This window comes from Botryllus schlosseri, chromosome 4 (genome assembly GCF_051294905.1).
Source record: "Botryllus schlosseri isolate E-star chromosome 4, Bs_hap1, whole genome shotgun sequence".
Classification (NCBI taxonomy): domain Eukaryota; kingdom Metazoa; phylum Chordata; class Ascidiacea; order Stolidobranchia; family Styelidae; genus Botryllus; species Botryllus schlosseri.
This window is the reverse complement of record NC_137239.1, coordinates 15,192,082-15,213,961: the sequence shown is the minus strand read 5'-3', so window position 1 is coordinate 15,213,961 and position 21,880 is coordinate 15,192,082. Positions and strand designations below refer to the sequence as shown.

General features: G+C 39.4%; 1 long non-coding RNA gene across 1 annotated transcript in view; it reads left to right on the top strand.

Moving 5' to 3' along the window:
• Nucleotides 1-16,448, top strand: part of LOC145438227 (uncharacterized) — a 442,041-nt gene extending 425,593 nt beyond the window's left edge. The window contains exon 4 of the long non-coding RNA XR_013914889.1: nt 16,276-16,448. This is a non-coding gene — a long non-coding RNA (uncharacterized LOC145438227). The remainder of the gene's footprint in view (nt 1-16,275) is intronic.
• Nucleotides 16,449-21,880: the final 5,432 nt, after the last annotated feature.

Below are 21,880 nucleotides of genomic sequence, written 5' to 3'. Positions count from 1 at the left end.
AAGTAACTGCCATTGACACTGGTGTTACCATACGGGCAGTACGACATCCACCTTTGAATATGCATCGGATATATTCGATCTGCGGTGACGGATTTTTTATTAATAATGTGTATTACAATGATGCTTACCGCTATTGTTGACCATTTTACCAGGGGCCATGATCAATGTTCCCTCTAATTTTTGACGGGTCTGCGCAAACACGCCAACTCACTGCGTAGGCCCTTGGACAACAGTGCGCATCCCACCCCCTCCCCCATATGGTGATAAGCCTAATTTCTGGGAGGTTTTGCCCCCCGGACCCCCCTCGGCCGTTGCGTTTTTTTCATCTATATTGGGTGTCCGCTTAGTGGGTGGGCATCCTGGATGCGCGAAGCGCGAAAAAATTATATAATTCATGATTTAATCGGTCAAAATGATCGGGAATTGCATATAGGCCTATATTGTTCTCAATTTTTATCCTCTCTCTGCTCACGTAACCAGATTTACCGGTAGAGCTGATCGAGTATCAAATATCTTCCGGCGTACCCGTTCGGTACATGATGCTCTTTCGTGTCCTCCTATCTGCTGTGTCAAAAGATATTTAAATCGCCCAAACGTACTAAACTAAGACGTACACGATTCCAAATTGTTATTTTTTCTTTGAAAAAGTTGCATAAATTTCCAAAAAATTACTCCATGATTTATGTTTATTCACGAAATAATTTGGGTTCCCCTTCGAGCTCGGGCCGCCTAATTAGGGGGTTCGGGTGCGGTAGTTACGGTCCTGTGCGTAACACCAGACGTGCGTGTATCCATTCGAGTCACATGATTCATTGATAGAATCAAAATACAGCATTTACATTTAGTTTTATTGCATTACACCAGATAATCACATTATGAGTGCAGATGGGGAATTACGCTCTAAACATGATGTGGTCTCGACTTGAAGTTAAGCCATTGAGGGCATTTTTTTTTCAGAACTCCGTCGCGTTTGGGCTTCTGCTGAAATATTTTTGGGATAGGCACCAGCACACGTGCGACTCTGTGGTGTCGATAAGGGCTAAGAAGCATTCACCCGCAATTGCGATAAACCTCGACATCATGGATATCGCACGTGTTCTGTGGTGCATATTTTGAGGGTGTTTTGGCTACAGTTCGAGGACGGTGGCTTTCTGAAGAAAATGAATGCTATTCTTTTCCATATTTTGCTTCTCTACATATTTTGCAGAGCACACCTTTATCGCTCGAAAAAGATCAATTCTCACCCAATTTTACAGATTTTTTCCCGTTTTCACATGCCCCGACAACAGCTATGTTAAACGAATCGCACTTTTTTGCTAATTTGGCTTGATGAGGAGATGAGAAACTACCCATTGTTTTGCCAATATTAATAGCGGTCAGTAGTAACAGTGCTAAGCAGAATTAGTGAGTATTCACTCAACGTGGGCCACACCGGCAAGCAGCTAGCCAAAACACTTGTAGCGACACAAATGGACGCCTGTAACCGCAAGTACCATAGACGGCGAATCGTGATGTTGTGCGACCATCTGTGACGTCACAATTGATCAGTGTACATATGGTGACCAGAGCCCGACCGATTATCGGTTCGCCGATAATATCGAGTCGATATCACTGTTTGAAATAATTATCGGTATCGGCGATTGGAGGAGAAAAATTATCGACAATTTTCGTGACTTCACAACATGTGGTAGGACGTCAGAAAACTATATTCCTTGACCGCAAGACTGGGAATATTGCTGTATTTCATGTAGCTTACACTTTCAAGGTGTCCAGATGCAGCCTTTCTAGTTTATTTCATGTTCGAGTATGACAATGGCGGTAAAGCTGTTGAAATATATGCTCTGAAGTTTTGAAAATGCACATTTTGAGGTAGATTCCACCTTATTTGAATATCGGCTAAATATATCGGTGTTATCGGTGAAGGTGTTAGATATCGGTTATATCGGTATCGGCTCAAAAATCCAATATCGGTCGGGCTCTAATGGTGACATACTATGGATTACTAGTAGACAGACATACACGCACGAAAACGCACTAAAAATCAATACATGCGATCGATGTAGGCCAGGGGTGTCAAACATACGGCCCGCGGGCCGCATCCGGCCCGCCAGACGATTTCATCCGGCCCGCGAAGCAATTCCGAGTAAATTGAATGCACATGTGTATAAAATGGTCAAGTTTTTTTAAAATTTTTATAGTAGATACTTCCATTACACAATCTTTCAAGACAGCAAATGTCGAGCATCTTCAATTTCCACGGCCAAATATAGCCCCCCGATTCGGCGACATTGACACCCAATTTCGAGAAGGAAAAAAGTTCACACTGAGTTTAGGGTTTATGGGAAAATGAAAGAAAATGTAGTTATTCACAGAAGCGAAAACGCCAATGAGGGACCGTTATAGGCAGTTTATTTGGACATTATATTTGGTACACATTCAAATATCTGTGGTTGCACTGCTGTGCCCCTTCCGCCTCGACAGGTCCGCACGGACTTCAGAGAAACCAGAAGCGAGATATAACAATAATAAAAAATGCATTCCAACGTATGTGGCTACAGTTAAATATGTTTTTCTCACAACCCATGCGCCGGGCTAATGTCAGATCACCGCTGAAGCACGGCGAGCATAGAGATATGCCAAGTGCCAACTTATATCGTCGTAAGCGCCACTGTTTTAGAGGTTCACAAACTGTATCCAAAAAGCCAAGCATCGTATTTGCCTTTTCGATTGTTCGCGAATAAAGGTGTTGCTGATTGATAGAATGAAACCCACTATGATCCGGGGTGCAATGTAGGCCTATAGTGGTTCTCAACCGCCGATCCGCGGACCGGTGCCGGTCCGCGACGACTTTCCTGCCGGTCCGCCAGGCATTTTACAATTTTATACCTTAATTTCAAGGTGCAATATGTTGAAGGCTTGTCCATTGATAAAATCAATAAAGCATCAAAATTTAAACTGATTGCATGAGGACTTCGTGAGGTAGCATTAGGTCTGGAAACATTTGACTTGAAGTTCAAGTGTTGCCATTTGACGACATGTGAGCGACCAGTACAAGCTAACTTGCTTAAATGCGCAGTTTGCACGATGATTCGTTTTCCATTCATTCATTTTGTGCAGTGTAGTAACTGCCACACTACAACCCCTAATTGATAGGGGCCGAGCTTGAAGGAGCCCAAAGTTATTTCGTGAATGAACATAAACTAAAGATTATTTTAGTTGAAACTTCATCCAACTTTTTAAAAACAAAATTTCACACTTTGTCCGATTTGGTGTCACTAAATAAATTGGATATCGAGTGATCAGGCATTTTCGGCGTCAGCTATTGCCGCGCCACGACGCACCAATGCATGATGAAGTTTGGGCTGATACAGGACTGCGAAAAGTGTGCCAATGGCAGCGACAAAACCTTGGCCGAAAATGACTGTCCTTTGTAGACCAAAAACCGCGATATAAATATGTCAGATTGTCCATAGGCACCTAAATGAGTGGAGCCGAATTGCCCCGTACTGGCAATCTGTACTCCACAGGGAAAACGCCATCCCACAGAGAAAGTTATTTTCCAGTGAAGAAATAGAAATTTGGAATCCTGTGCTTCTTTTAGCTTAGTACGCTTGGGCGATTTAAATATCTATTCACTATAACAGACAGTAGGTCATGAATTAATGACATGCAACAAAGTAATTATTGCAACAGTCCAGCCCGAATATGTTTAATTTGATTACATGCCATAAATTTTCCAAGACGACACCTCACTCAGCTCTACCGGAGAATCTGATTCTGATAGGATAAAATAAAATATAGAAATATGTACTCAATTACCAATATTATTGACGGATTCGGTCATGAATTATAGAAAATTTCCACGCTTCTAGCGATTAGGCTACGTAGACTCTCTGTCGGCGCTTAGTAGAACGGATGTGCTCTCAAGCAGTGGTGAGAGCATCCATCTAGCTGTGGTGTGGGCCCAAGACTAACGTTTTTCGGGGGGTTGACTGACGAAGTGCCTTTCCGGCACTGGTTTTGTGTATGGCCATAGGTCAGGTATCACTGTTGCCAGGTGTTTTCGTGCGGCGCATTGTATCCGTAGTATAGCCATAGTAGCCTACGTCTGGTGGTAGTGAGCAATCAGCATTCAGCAAGGTAGCACGACAAGGTGCTTGGTTCGACTCCCGAACACTTCTTGTCACGACTCACGATATTGTTGAAGAGAATTATATTACTCGAGTTGACATGGTCGGTTAAATTCAGGGCATACGGAGCGAAAGACTGTAAACGACTCTCCGCGGTATCACGTTTCTCTGGGCAAGGCAATTTTACCTTGACGCAGCAGACTCACTACCGAAAAATCTCATGGATACCATCATGAACATAATTAATTACGATCAAAACCCTAAAATGTCACTCTCTAGCACCATATAGGCTACTTGCAATAAACGGCTTCATACTCTCTCTCTACATTTCTACATTTTGGGTTGATTTCAATTTCTGAAAGTCCACCGGTCCGCGAAATATTATTTGAAATTTTACCGGTCCGCGAGGTGAAAAAGGTTGAGAACCACTGATCTATAGTGCAATGTATGCCTAATATATACTATTATAATTATCTATATAAGTTTAGTAATAAAGTATTCAAGTGAAAAACAAGGGCATGAGATAGGCTATAATGGGAAAATCGACTGATCCGGCCCGCGAGCGATTTGAAGGTTTGAATCCGGCCCGCGACGCAATTTGAGTTTGACACCCCTGATGTAGGCCTATCGCGTTAAAACATTGATGTGACGTCTTAATACCGGCAATGCACTCATTACTATCAGGACATACAGTCAGATATAATGATACGAATATTCGAGTCTGATTGAAGCAAGAACAAGATCAGCGAATGACCTTATCGACAGAAGATACCCGTGTAAACGAATCGAATAAAATCACAAATTTGTGCTGCTCAGAAGCTGATCTAATGCAATGCCTTACAGTGCATATAGTCGCAGCCTTTCCCGATCAACGTTTGCAAAGGGATGGATTTTTTCAACAATAATGGTGCTTGTACTTGCATATTATGCATATTATCCTATGTTACCATACATGATCAGATTTGCCTGATGGAAGTGATGACTTCAAAAATTCGCGGCATGTAATTGTACAGTAAATCTTACACAATGTTCATGCCACGCGGAGAAGACTATTCGTTAGTTTCTCGCAGTTTAACTTCGAGCTATCCCATTGTTTTTTATAACTTTGTTAAACCACGTTAAACCATGTTATTTCGCCATTCCCACAAACGATTGCGCTATTGAAATGATATCAGTATCGCTCACGCGTACGATACTTGTAGGCCTACCTCGGTTTCAGACTTCAGCGATAGCACTATTTACCCCTGGCAATGTTCCCTCTCATTTTTCTCGAGTCTGAGCGCATGCGCGGTGCCTTGGAAAACAGTGCGCAACGATTTTAAAAAAGTCATCACTTCGGATTTTTGTACGCAGCCTAGATTTTCTGTGCGTAGAGACCGTTTTCAGCACTGCGCATTTGCGCACGTGCGCAGCTTAGAGGGAACATTGGCCATAATGTATTACAATATACTGTTCATGAGGAGTGTCAAACATACGGCTCACGGACTGCATCTGGCCCGCCATTCTATCAATATAGAAAATGACGGGCATGTTCAAGTTCATAGGCAACATTATAACCATCCGACCGAGGTGTTGAGATTACACTGTAGTCACCATCGGCAACAACTCACTGCCATTGACACTAGTGTTACCATACGTCCTCTTTTTCGACTTTTTTGAAAGTGTTCTCAGAGCACGCTCAAATGACCTCTTTTTGAGAATTTTTCCTCTTTTTGAAAATTTTGGTCAAATGCATGTGAAAATTCAACTGAGAGATTTGAAATTAGTACTGAAGTAATGGCCCGGTGGATCTTTCGGGAGTTGAGCCAGAAAGGTGACCTTTTTTTCTACAACCAACTACAAACTTGGAATAAATTTACAGATTTTGCGGATTTTACTCATGTATTGTAAGTCTGAAAGGTGTCCTCTTCTCAGATTCCCAAAATGTGGCAACCCTAATTGACAGTCAATTTCGAGAAGGCTAAAAAGTGGTCAGTGAGTTCACAGTTTTATGGGAAAACAGACCACAACGTAGTTATCTGCAGAAGTGGATAATATAATTATGGCACCAAAATATAATTTCAATATCTGTGGTAGCACTGCATTTGAGCTTACAACTCAACATCTCCTTGTCTTCCAGAGAAACCCAAATCACGATGTAACAATTATGAACCAAATTTCAACGTATACGTTTACGGTTAAATCACTTGCATTCCTCACAACGCATACACAGGACTATATTGTCAGATTCCGACTGAAACAAAGCAATCACAACAATATACCAACGTCTCTCGTCGGTATAGCCGCTGTTTTAGCAATTTATGAAACTATTTAAAAAGCCAATCATCGTAATTTTGCCAATTCCGTTGTTTGCGAATAAAGGTTTTGATGGAATAGAACCAGATGGCTCGTGATATAATGTGATTATTATAATGCGCATAAGCTTTATAATTGAGTATTCAAGTGAAAAAAGGGAATCGATATTGATGAAATATTTTGGAATCATTTGACTGCTGGTCCGGTCCGCAAGTGCTCTGAAGGTTTGAATCCGGCCCGCAACGCCAGTTGAGTTTGACATCCCAGCATTAGATGAACATATTACCAGGAATCGCGAACTCCAAAACTGTGGTGGATATCTCGGGCATGGAATATAACTTAATTCATGCGGATGGGACTCGTACTGTGCGGCAGAACTCGATGATAAACGTGCGATGGTGGAAGAACAACGTTCAATATATCCAATGCAACTAATGCTGGATGATAAGTACTATTACCTTCTTTCGCTGACAAGCTTCTAACGTCATCCTGAATTTATCTAGTTTATTAACGTCGAACATGGCATGGATATTGCCAAAAACGGAAATTGCTCTCCCGCGCTCCAAAACTCGGCTGTAATCGTGGACGGATATTTGGCCATTCACGGCAATATCCAGGAGATCCAACTAAAATGCGAAAAACAGGTATAACCACGGAAAAGATGATTGGGTTCGAAGTCATATAAAATGATAGGTAAATATAAATGCGTTTAGAAATATTTTGGGAATCGAATGAAGAATCATACTTGATACTTTTTCCATGAAGTCTCAATCAACGACCAATCGATGTTTTCTTCTTCTGTGCAAAAGAGCAATATCTTGCTTATCTGAACAAAATGTTGGTTTCACTAGGTAAGATGTTACGATGATCGCCCACTTGAATAATTATTCGTTATGTAACAGTACAATAGTGATTCGTTTTAATTTTTCGATGCTCCATATCTATCAAGGAATTAGTCATACTTTTCCAGAGTATCCAAATTGGTTTTGCCTACTTCCAATAATTATTCAAGTGGTTTTAATTTCAGACTACTCAAACTTCCACCTGAACAAATTCACATACTTTTCACTCATAGGATTTTGAAAAGGTAAAAGTAGTTTTATGATACGCTTGTATGCCTCTGATGCCTGGTATCTTCATAAGAAATCGTCATCCACGTAACTGTTGAATCTATTTATCAAGATTGTTCCTACTTGCGACGCTACGAATTATTATGCGTTAGTTGCAAAGACGCCTCTTGCAATTTAAAAGGTAGCCATAACCGATAATCCGCCGAAGATTTGTGGTCCGTCCAACGAAACTATTTTTGGCACTACTTACTTGAGACACCAGTACTTTTCCGACCAGTCGTTTGCTACTTCCACTCAAAGTAGTTTTACAAGACTTGTAAGCAGTTGATTTTACTTGTAATTGCACGGTAGGGGTGTTGAATTGTACATGTACCTTGATAAAATTGTTGGGTTGCCTATAATTAAAGGCTTCACGCCAAATTTGGTTCAATTCCAACCAGTAGCCGCATTGCTACAAGATAAGAAAGTTTTGTATTTATTATGATAAAAAAACTTGAAAAAAAATCATTTCTGTTCACCCCATCATATTGTTAGGTTTTGCACAGAAACGTTGCTCAGCACAAATTTGGCTCAATTACAACCAGTGGAAACGGAGTTATTGTAGTTGAAAATTTTGGATTTCATTAAAATAGTATTAACGGTAGCCAGGTTAGCATTTTATTTATATCCATCCATCCCTCATGGGATTTTGAAAAGTAAAAAGTAGTTTTATGATAAATTTGTATCACTTTGATGTGTGATATCTTCATAGGAAATCGAAATCGCCATCAACGTAACTGTTGAATCTACTTTTCAATATTGTTACTACTAGTGACGCTACTAATAATTTTGCGTTAGTCGCAGACACTCTTCTTCCAATGTAGAAATGTAGCCACAACCGATAAACTGCCAAATATTTACGAGCCATCGACTTGAAATACTTTTCGAAACTACTTACTCTTGTGTACTTTTCAGGCCTTCCATATTCTACTTTCACTTCAAGGAGTTTTAATAAGTCTTTTAAAGAGCTTGTTCTACTTGCAATTGGGTACAAATTTAAACCAATTCTTCGACTTCGATTAGCAAGGATGAATACTTGGACCTCTTGTGCGGGCGCACGAGGAGCGGCTCACAATGTTGGAGACGCAAATTCAGTAGACATTGGGAATTAAAGTTTTGAATTGCATCATGCGTCTCACTGCACTGTGCATTATCTCGTTACTAATACATCAAATTCAAAATCTTTTACGCTTTCGTATTAAATGGTCCTATTTATACTAAGGAATTAGTAAAATACCATATCCACTCTATTTACATTGCAACAGATGCCTTGAACCCTCAAAGCAAATTGGGCACCTGTACACTTAACACCCAGAATTACTATAAATGAAAGCACGGACATAAATGCGTTCCGCTACTTATTTTAGTTGGATATTGTTGATTGCTCGATTATCAACTGGCAGATAAAGTACTGATGAAAGTAGAAGAAAATGATGATGAAGTGGAATCGACCAAGCATGACTCAACGTTCACGTTTACAGCAAACTTCAAACTATATAAATTGTATAAGAAAAATAACTGTAACCAACCTTTTCAATTCTATACTCTGATAACTCCCGCAAACCATTCTCTTGGACTGACAGTTCTTGAATCAATTTGACAAATTTTGCATCGAAAAGGTCGTTGACATATTCCACTACTGGCACGGAAAGAACCATTTTGAAAGATAGGGTGGAATCCTGTGAAAATCAAGTGTTGTGAGTTACGTCACAATCTACCATCAACAAGCCCTAAGAGATTAAGAGATTGGTGTCACTACTGCTGACTACTGCGGACAAGGCGATGAGATCTCGTTATCAAAACATATCTTACGAAACTAGTCAACTGAATTTTTACACATGAACCACGAAATCGCTATATGATTTATATTGACCGAGACTTTCGTGGAAATATATTACTCCCTCCATATTTATTTTGCTCGAAGCATAACAAGGACCCTCCCTAAAAACAGCGCCTGAAGCTCTTCATCCTGATCACTCTTTCTTTCTCTCGCGCGCTCTCTCCATTTCTCTCTTATTGGAAGTACGCAATACTTTGTTTGATTGTGTTGCAATCACGTAATTTGAATATAATTTTATTTATTTGAAAGGAGAAAAACTAACTATTTGATTACAACTCGCACTCATATCACTGGTAGGGCACGATAATGATGGTGTCAAGTACCGCTTACTGCCACAATAGTGTTTTACATAAATCAAACCAAAACTTTTTCCAAAATATACCTTGAACGCCCCCAACCCCGACCACAGAATTTTTCAGTGAACAGTTCAGAATATTTAAAAAATATTGCTTGTCTGTTGAAAATTGCGATGAAAAACCGCAATCCATTGATTTTTAATGGATGTGATCTAAAATCCTGAATGTACTTGAAACTCAAAGTACAGTACCGACATTTTTTTTTATAAATTCTGTATGCAAAAAACTAGTTACTTATAAAATTACCACAAGTTATTAGCTTGCTATTCTCAACAAAAGCATCTCGTCTTCATGATGCTCAGAATTACGTCATAAGCTACGGACTGACTATACTATACCGCAAAGTAATTGCTTCACAAGCCTATTGTTGTTTACAGCTAGGTGCATACTGAAGTCAGTGAAATGAGCGTAATTTCAGTCCAATCATTAGTATGGATTCGTTATCTAAGTTGAATCATCTTGTTATTCAACCTTTATGTTGAAGTTCCCGTAAATCCCACCACTCATCTTGATGACATCTTCTTCGTTCTTCAATTGAACATCCCATCTTTCTACAGTAATCTTGGCAATCTGAAAATTGTTCGGAAGTGAAACTTGAGATAGTGCACCAAGTATCATGAAGTCATATCTCACGTATAGTGACGACTGCAGCATCACATATAATCATTCTCTTTATTAGGGTCACCATATGTCCGGATTTTCCCGGACATGTCCATAATTTCATTGTTCAAACTGCGTGCGGGAGGAAATTCTAAAATATGCCTAAATGTCCGGAATTTTGAAATAGTATCTTATTTTTTTCGTTAATCAACATAAATGATATTATTTTTTGGCAGATTTATGCAACTTGAAATTTTTCTATGCCCCCGATGTGATGTAATGTCGCATTCATTGATTTTAATATGTGGACCACCGTCCTCGCAAAAAATGCAATCAAAGATAAATAAATAAATTAACCATCATTACCTGAAATAAGTCTAATTGTAATCGCAATTATAGGAGAACGGTATATTCTTAGAGTCGGTGAAGGCCATTTAGACGCTTTAGTTAAGTAGTCAGTGTTGTGATGACTCGAGTCACCTTTTTTGTATGACTTGACTCGGCGTTCCAAAAATGTGGATTGACTTGTGACTCGGACCAAAATTAGCTAGACAATTTGAAGTCATCAAGTAATCGGTGTCAATAAAAAGCGCTGCATCTTTCATATGTTCGAACTGTTCTCGATACGCTGGTGTTACTTGTGAGAGCGAGGAATTTCATCCTTTCAATAATTCTGCGTTTTACTGAACCTCCATTTTCTATCACAAATAAATTGACCACGCACGAAGTGATTGCAGCTTACAGCGTACGTATCTACAATAAAGTTCCCTGCATTTTCGAAGTCATCATCCTCCAACAGCTCCACCGCTAACTAGGATCATGTGGGCGGAGAGATCGGAGCAAAATTTTATAGGGATATATGAAAGAATCAATATTATAGACAGCTTTTATTCACAAAATCTAACGACTAGATGTTCCCTATACATAGAAACCAGGCGCATATAGTAAGCACCCCACAAGTTATATCGATTACCCTATGGTGGGCTTCGGATCAGTGTTTATTTTGGCGGGGGAGCTGGAGAAATGTTGTTTCGGTCCTGGTTACAACACACAACCACACACTCCAGATCCTGATCCCGATCGTGACCACCTCCAGTCGATAGGCAAAGCTTTGCTAGTGTGACGTCATACTGACTGACAATGTATCATACCTCATTTTAAAATCCGATAATGGGCGCTAAAGAGTGTCCGAAATTTGGTCCACAAAAATATGATAACCCTACTCTATGTGTCATCGGCACGGGTCACTGATTGTACTGGCGTTTATGCTGGTGGTGGCATTTTGCGACATTAGCGACCCGATATCCCCCCAAAAAACTCGTTTATATGAGGTAAGAAGTACATTGGCGGAATCAGGAGAAAAAGTATACGGATTTAGATAAAGTTATTTTGTCAATATAGTTGATCGTAATCACACGAAACCGTATTCCTGCACTTACACTAATACACGAGCGATTTTGGTCTTTCCAATCGGAACGCGTAATTGGAAAGTTTTCTATTGTGAGCATGTAAGTCAAAATAACATGGACATCATAGTGACTCCTATAATACAGAGCAAATATAGAAATGAAGCCCAGAACGCTGTTATAATCAGCAAACAATTTCGCGATGCGATGTCAGACCTCACTGTGTGGGCCTATTACTCATCAGATCCGAGCTTTCGTGATTATGACTTATAATCATCAGTTGCGTACTAATTCATGTCGACATGCGAAATCCCGTATTGTCGCGATGCTAGCAATGCTACTTGTTATTTACGCACAGCGTTTAGCAGTGGCACGCGGCGTTTCATAACCTAAACTGGCCTTGTTCATTCAAAATATCGACGCACGTATTTTGAATCAATTCAATTTCTTCAACTGGAGACCTGACGCGTTCCAATTACTATGATTGTCTGAAAACTGAGTGGTATCGGACACAACAATATCGAATTTCAAATAATCGGGTTGATGACGTAGTGACATGCGCTCAGGTCTTGTTTCGCTGCCTTTACGTTACGTGATCCACTATTTCACTAAAGACGATTGCATGCTTTAATTAGGCAGAGCGGATATTAAAATGTCGAATAAGTGGTTAAAAACTGTACGTCTTGTGAATGACATGTATACAAATGTGTACTCGCTCGACTACGACGTCAGCGATCAAGAGCGATTGCAACGTCACAAGCCTCCGAATATCCACATAAGATTACGGTTCGGTGTTTATGCTTGTTAGTACACCACTAAATCCTAGAATCGAACTCACTTCCCAATACCATTTTCCAGATAGCGATTCAATCCGACGATGCCGGAGAAGTGAACGTACTGCTGTTGCTGAGATTTTGTTGCCACGCAAATCAACTTCCTTTACCTGGAAAGATGGGAATATTTCATGAAACGTTAAATAGAACGAAGTCTGAAAATCAGTGCGGAATAAGATGATCGGCTTCGCGACGAAAAAATCCCTGTGACGTAATCTATTTAGGTTCAATATAACCTAAATTAGCCGACAAATCGATATTCATAGATCATGATATTAGTAATATCACATTCGCTATTGGCTTGTAGCCTAATCCAAGAACACGAGTCATTTTCAGATTTACATAATTGTGGCGCGACCTATTGTCGATATGTTTGCTATTATCGCAGATACTATAGAAGTCCTATTCGCGGTTCAAATGTGACGCTCGTCTCGAAACGTGTTTTCTCGTGCTCGGCGACAAGTCACACTTCTCGGGGTGATTATCGTTTTCGCGCATTCGATATCGTTTCTGCATCCGATAATTTCCTACAGATCAAAATCCTTCCGTATTCCAACGGACAAACGATCAACTTATACACACGGCTCATCGTGGCGCTAGCGAGATTGCTATCAAATTGAACAAATTACATTCGGAGTGGTCTCGAAATTAGTGGTGACTAGAACAATTTTTTTACCTAAATACCGCGAGATTTTGACCTGAAAAATTGAAGTATTGACATTTCTATTAAAAAACCTAATTTCCGTCTTGTATGCAAATCACAAATCACACATTTTGGTATAATTGTACTAATTATCCTCATTTCTGGTTGGACCTGTCTGTACGATGTAGTTTGGACGAAGTAGATAAATGTCAACTGATAAGTTCACCGGCAGTGCAAACATCTACGACACCATCGAAATGCAGATTGCAAAAATTTGTTGTTTTGTAAACAATTTTGACTTATTTTGACATGTCAAAAATAATCGCCTTAATGATGACAAATACGCCGTACGTCTCAGATACGTTACAAATTATATTGAAGAAAGCTTCTGTAGTACCGGTAGTGCATGACCAAGCCCCGGCTAGTAACATGGTATTACATATATATATATGTAAATAAGATGTGGTGAAAGTAGTCGAGGAGGCTACTTAAGTAGAAGTAGCGGGGGCGATGCAGAAGTCGGCATAAGTAAGACTAAGTCTAACGCTTTTCGAAACAGCTCGAATGTATCTGATGTTGAATATGCTGCATTTGAAAAGTACTCATGTAAGTAATACGCTATTTACATTTGCGGATGGTGCAGAGAGCTGGGTATGTGTTGCTATATCTCAGGGAAAATATATTTTCAGTGACATAAAGACACCACCGCTTCATGTAATAGAAATAATAGTTTTGCTTTGCAAAACTGGCTCTGCACCATTTTTTCACCGCATTGCCCTATTTCAGAAAAGGCAACGGTAACAGGTCGTTCCTCGTATTCGAAGGTCCGTAGTTATAAGAAGATGAGCGATACGGATGAGTTGTTTCGCATACTACAATCATGCTTTGAGCGATTACGAACGCAACTGGCAAAATATTGGGTGGAACGTATAATTTCAAAGATTTAATGTGATCAAACAGTCAACTGGATGATTATGCCACCTGAAATTTTGCACATGAGCCACGCAGCTGCTACATCAAATATATTGAGCGAGACAGATTGATCATCGCATATATAATTCGCGCGCAGCATAATGGTAATTCTTGACTTTCCTGAAAACCAATGGCCGAATCGGGGTGATCAGAGATGAATATCATCGTCTGATCCAAAACCGTTTATCGTGGCGCATAAAGCTGGATAAGGTTTCACAAGAGGATTATCCCAAGTCCAGTGGTTCTCAACCTTTTTGGACTCACGGTACCCGTTAAAAGTCAAAGCCAGTTCCCGGCACACTAGCACATAGTAGTTTTGAATTGACTCGGCGGTTTCTCATATTTGTCTATGCCTTTTAAAAAGTGTCCTTTCAATTTACTTGGCACCATAGCTTCAGTTGACAATTTTGCATGACAGATAAGGTAATCTCGTACAGGTTACGATTCATCATCACGCCAAGTGATGTCCTTTAGGTAATTGTAGCTTTGCTTTCTTTCCTAATGTACTTCCACTTCTAAAATCTCTTTTCTTTACTGCAATGATCATCACCGCTTCACTTAATTTCTTTCAAAATAATCTACACCCTCTTAATATTTCTAAAATCAAACTTTTGTAAGTGAAGCGTCCCTCATATAGCCTACTAAGCCCTGGAAAAGGTCGTCGTATGTCCAGGGCCAGAATATCGCTCCTTTGTGATTAAAGCAAGCAGGGCAAGGTCAGATGAAAGTGAAGGGGGTCATTTTTATTTACTAACGATCTACGACGTCACATACATTTCGGACTGCGCAAAGATACTATATTTCATGGGATTTTTTGTAAAAAATCTGCACGCTTGCGCATTGTCAATGTAATTAGCCGTGAGTGCCAAACGCATTTCCACGCAGATCGTGTAGCATGTGTGATGATAGTTCTACTGGCAGCCACCTGCAGTTTAAGTATATAGTTCCAAGCTTCTAATAAACCAGGGTAAAAACCTCTGCGGCCGGAGAATCTGTTAGTTGATATAGTTACATCAACTTTCCTTCTCAATTTTCAAATTCGTCGCCTCTAACAACGTTGTAGCACAAGCCTTATATTTCAACGACAGCGCAGTCACGCTATCTAATAATATCTCAATATGGATGGCTAGTTTATAATTAGGATTCGTAAACGTGAACAATAGCCTCACTTCCAGATGAGCTCATTTCTCTTTTGTGATTAGGACGAAAATGAGGATTTGGAAATTGCATTATCCCGCAAGCACCGCCATGTTCGCTCTTCTCTCCGCTGAATAAACCTATATAGTGAGTAGTTAGTATGATCGGTCTGGGTGTGCCTGGGGCTCTTATGGGCCCGCTGGTGACTCGCCGCGAAACTCGTGTTGGTGATTCTCCCTTTTCGACCCCCCTATCGCTGGTGAGTCGCCATGTGTTCTTATGGATGCGGTCATGATTCGCCCTTTCAGGTATAGGCTGCGTCGGTGACTCGCCGCGAAAACTCGTGTTGGTGACTCGCCTTTTTTGCTATAGGCGGTGGCGGTGATTCGCCTGTCGTGTATTCTTACGGATTCTGTGGTGATTTACCATGTGTTCTTACGGGCGTGGCGGTGATTCGCACTTTCAGGTATCTCTCGCGTGGTGTTGAATATGCACGAGTCACCAACAATAACCGCACAAACGGAAACGTGGTTTGTTGTGAGGATTAAGCAGTGCGACCTATATTTCGAATGACCTTCGCGCTGAATTATTTCCCGTCCAGCCGCTACTATCGATGATTACACTAGACCGGTCAATGTGAAATAGTTTGATCGTAAATTATGATATATGATGTCGTAGTTTAGTCGTGTCAAATGACCGATCGTGTTCTCTTTCCTCGCTATTGATTGCTACCTGAATAATACTTTCGGATTATTCGCTGTTTCGCGTCTACAGAGTAGTCTGCTGTTCACAGTCACAACAAGAATCACAAGTATACACATTTACACATTCGTTTATTACTCTGAAATCAAACTCTTCACAAAAGCACGTACAATCGTATCATTCACTTTTTTATCATCGCCAAAATTATCCAAGTATTCCTCGGCTGAAAATCCTTGAGCTCTTTTTATCAAGAATGCAATAGCATGATCTCCACACACATCCGAAGTTTTACTCTGTAACTGTTTCCCAGTCACGGAAAATTCATCCGGCTCCAGGAATTCGATTATCTGAGGTTTTAGTGGTCCGAAACCTAGCGAATCATGAAAATGAGTATCGCCATCTCTGTATATACACACACCCAGTGAGACCCAGGCAAACTCGACTCGTCGTAATTAATGATGATAGCGATTTTCCGTTAGTTGGTTTCTTCGGTATCTGGTCTAGATTTAATAATTAACGAATAACAGAACCGTCGCAGACGGTGATTCGAATACCGACAAATTCTCACTTATTTCTGATCCAACCCTAATCCTTTGCGAAGTGGATGCTTATTCAAAAACGTGTGAAATAATTGTAAAACCCTACGGTCGCTGACAGGATAATGCATCAGACATAGCGATCTAGTTATAGTACGGTGTCGGAATCCATTCGCGAGATGTTCTAGAGGTAAATTGAGATAATCCGAAACCGAATATTTTGACTTTGGCGTAGTGTGAATTGAAATAGGATTGACAAACATGACTACCAACTTTCCCACAGGCCCGTTTCGATATTATACACACATTGATTTGAAACAAGTAATGTAACATTGCAACTCTATTCACGGCCCCACTTTCCGTTTGTCAAAGAGATATTTTAACATCTTACCATACTGAAAAGAATTATTCACAACAATAACAATTGTTAAAAATCTAGTTTTCACTTACTTGATTATATCACTACAACTCATAAATTTGAATTAATTCATCCTGGTTGTATTCGTATGATCGGTCTTTTTTTTTATTCGATTGTAAAGGTCGTTACTATTCTGAAGACAAAGTATTTACTAATCGGTGCATACACGATTCGACTTGAACATATTATATTTTGAGTATACGAGATTTGAATGTCTGAACAATAACTGAGAAATAATTTATCACAATTAAATCCGTAAAAGATATTTGAATGTCAGCAACTCGGTAAGGTCGTAGTTACTACCACATTACCTAATTTACCCGACCAACTCGTCATGATCATTCCCGAAATCAACACAAACATGACTATACTGACTTGAGTCAACCACAAAACAGCATCAAGTTTTAAATCCGCTTGTAGCTTACGGCTTATTTGAATGCGGGTTATGTTTTGTTGTAATTGAGTGTACGGAAATAGTATTACGCCTCGACATCTCACCATCTTGCCACCAACAAAAGAGTAAAATACATAAACCTTGTCAAGTCAATCCGTTTGTAACTCACCGAACCAAAGCAAAAAGTGTCCATACGAAAAGTAGACAAGACTACGCAAGTAATCACTACAACCCACAAACATATCAAGTTCGGTTTTAGCCATATACCACCAACTCATCTTTTTTGTTCAACTGTAAAAGTCGTTACTATTTTGCAAGACAAAGTAATTACTACTCGATAGATTTTGTAAGACAAAAGTAATTACTACTCGATGCAGACGCCTTGAGATTAACCTAACATGTTTGAGTATACAAGATTTGAAAGTCTGGCCATCGTAGTTGAGAATTCATTTCTTACAATCGAACGTAGGTGTTATATCGAAAATTACCAGGATTGTCACATCGATTTGACATATGGGGTTTTGTAATGGTCTATCATGACTTGATTACTAATTTATTTGTGTTAATTAGACCCACCGATGTGGTGAAGGTTATTACGACAGCAACAAACTTTTCACTACCATGGCTATTAACATATTGAGTTGTAAAACTATACGTGTCTGAAATGTTCTTGATTGACAAATCATTCCACCTTGGTACAAATCACTCTGGGTATCGCGGATATCAGAAAATACTTTACAAATGTAATCGTTTCAGTTACCAAGACTAAAGATGAAACAACAATTCCGTTTGCTGGCTAACAACCGGGTAATACTTTATTGTCAGAATCTGTGACGGTGAATTGAAACATACTCATCTTACCCAGTACGAGTAAATCACTTTGGACTCCGGGCGGCGTCGTTTAATCCGTGTTAAACTCTGTTCACACTCTCTGTCGAATGTGTGAAATGTAAAACATTACGAGGTTACACTCTAAGACTTTGATCAACAGAGAAACAATTTTGAATATCTTTACTGGATGGATCCTATTCAACCGACCTTGGTTAATACAAAACTCATAACAATAATAAAATCGAAGTATGTGCTACACTGAAATCTAGAAAAATGTGTTTGTATTGTTGTTCATAGTAGTGATATCGATTTGAACCTGCAGAATAATTGTCATCATCTAACCAAACTAATGAAAGTCGTTGTCAATTTGTATGATGTTCACTGAATGCATACTAGAACTATTTGTGCAACACATACACCGACAATGCAATCGAAATTTTTTCCGTTGTCATTCGCTAAAGTAAATGTCATCACAATATTCTGTCACTAAAAGACGTTACTCGGACGTGCTTGAATTCTAGGCATAGTTCTGATTTACCCAACACAAGACCCAAGGACAACCCTAGTTTCACTCGAACACAGATATCCAAAATATCGCACACTTCGCTATTCCTAAAGCGCAAACACCCGATACAAAATATTACTTGTTGTGTTGTTGCGGCATCATCTTCACATTATCACCCTCAATACAAATGATGTTTATGTGTAACATGCTATTGATTTGAATCACACCCACCTGACGGAAGAGGATTTACTCAATCTTTACAAAATGGATATTGACCAACATCACATCGCCGGATTGTATCTGTTTTGCTGGATACGAGTTATGTTAGTTTAACAGTAAACAAATTTCACCCTCTTGGATTATGAACTCAATGCGTTAGCAGTCATTCAATATTTTGTTTGTGTCAACTAGTTACTTGGTATGTTACTCCACGACTCTTACAAAAGTACGAAGGATATCAACGTCACACTAAGTAATTAACTTTACTCGATATTCTCGCGTTACGAAACTAAAGAATGGTTGGTTAGACTCTACAAACTGTTTCGATACCTCAAGAACTTTATTGTCTGAATGGTTGGTCACGTATCTTAATAATCAAGTAGTTCAACACAGAACTAGTATTAACAGAAACACCAGAGTTGTTTACACAAAAGTTTGTATGTGTACAGTATGCGAATACCATTTGTAAGTCCAGCACAATTGTGGTATCCATCCGAGTTTAGTTAACACAATTTACGACACCGAGGTCGCCTCATCTTTCGTAAGACAACAAACCAAGGCTTCAGGATATGTCCATGTCATAGCAATAAATCAGCTACTTCAACAACAGAGTACATATGTTTTCTAGTTACGGTGCTTACATCTTACACACAAATCAATCTACTTTGCTAACGAAAAGTGCTGAGTCATCACATGGTTGTCCTCACAACAATACAACTAAGACATACTATCATACAAAATGATCGTTATAGTTTGCACACCAATGGTACATCGTACAAGTAACAAGTCTCGAGAATCCAGTTATTCAAAAAAACGTGAAAGTATTTCTACACCAAGTCGTTATGTTGACGAAAGCGTATATTGTAATATCATGATCGATTTGTATTCATTGACCGCAAAATGTCACTACTCTAAATAATTATTTTTCACTCAAACACAAAAACCTACTTGTCACCACTCGTTTTCATCAAGCACGAGTTCAAGAAACTTACTTACTACGACATGAATTGGTGTTTTTATGTTGCGTAAATAGGTAATAATTAATTTTAGTAACACTATATCAACATCATCGAGCTGTGTGAATAGATTTACATGTGGTCTTGTGGTTTTAATCGAAGTACACAGCACGGTCTAATGTAGAGTCATCTCTATTGTACAGCAACTCGGTAATCGAAATGCATGCATTAACATTTAAACAGCGATCTTGTTTTGTCACGTGGAAAAATATATTCACTATCGCGATACTCTGCACAGGACGTGCAAATCCTTTTCACACTCGTAATAGTATACCAACGGCTACCGGCGACAACGTTTAACAATACCAACGACACTAAACATACGATACCTACTCAAGTAAAATTTCCATTTTCACCTGGGGATCAGCCGTTACCTGAGTAAAAATACCATTATCCTTTGAAAATCTGGCGTTTACCCAGTGTAACAATACATTTTCACATGGGGGTCCATCGTTTCCAGAGTAACAAACCCCTTTTTCTTTGGAAATCTCTTTTTTCCGTGGGTAACAAATCTTTTTCACTTGGAAATATCTTTTTTCCTCGGGTAACAAACCTTTTTCGCTCGGAAATATATTTTTGCCCTGGATAACAAACCTTTTTTCACTTGGAAATATATTTTTTCTCTGGGTAACAAACCTTTTTCACTTGGAAATATATTTTTTCTCTTGGTAACAAACCTTTTTCACTTGAAAATATATTTTTTCTCTGGGTAACAAACCTTTTTTCACTTGAAAATATATTTTTTCTCTGGGTAACAAACCTTTTTTCACTTGGAAATATATTTTTTCTCTGGGTAACAAACCTTTTTCACTTGGAAATATTTTTTTTCCCTGAGCAACAAACCATTTTCACTTGGTGGTTCGTCGTTTACCTGAGTAAAAATATCATTTTCCTTTGGAGATCTGGCGTTTACCCAGTGTAACAATACATTCTCACTTGGTCATCTAGCTTTTCCTAGAGTAACAATATCGTTTTCATTTGGAAATCTGACAAACACATCCGACAATTTGGTATTTGTTGTATTGACGACAGTTGGAAATTGATTACAACGAACAGTGACGAAAATATACACAGACAACCGGTTTCAGAGTATACCCGCATCAGTCGTATCACATCAATATCATCGGTTAACCACATACAATAAGCCCTTGTACACCGAAATGCATGTTTTGGAAAATTGGACAATAGGCTTCGATAGGTCTGTGATGTCCGGGTTCGTACTCTAGTTTTTGCATAGAGTCCATACGTCTTAATAAAACACCACCTCGACTTTGATACCTGGTTGGTACATGGATATCGGTGGTCGGAAATCGATGAATTTAGGTTCTCGTCGTGCTAACAGTTCCGGGCTACTTGTGATTTTTCTCACACATGTTTACTATATTGTGTCACTCTTTATTGGTCAATACATATCCCACCGTTCAGTCTGAAATCGGAAACCCGAGAAAGTATTAACCGGATCCGGATATCAACTCTGAATCAAAAAAACCAATGAAACATGTCGCACCCTGTGTTTCCATGGAAATAACAAGCCATTACACATCAAGTATACTTCACGATTGCTCATAGATACCGAGTATTCGCGTAAACGAGGTGTGTGACATTACATACATCATGGATAACATCATGGCCGGCATTACAAGCATCATGGATAACAAATTCATGTTCTCAAGTCTCATACATGAACCGACTCTGTACATTCAATGTGGGGTAGATGACTTGGAGACAGACAAACACACATATTTGACCGTAACATGGATATTCATTGGTGCGATCGATATGGTGAACAGAGCATTATGCATACCGTTATATTCATAGTCATATATGCGAACCATGTACAATCATGTACCCCGATTTTCGTTGAATATCCACGACACCAACAAATCTGTACATTTCTTTTCCCTTGACCTCGACGATAGAGTTGTCATCCCAATGTAC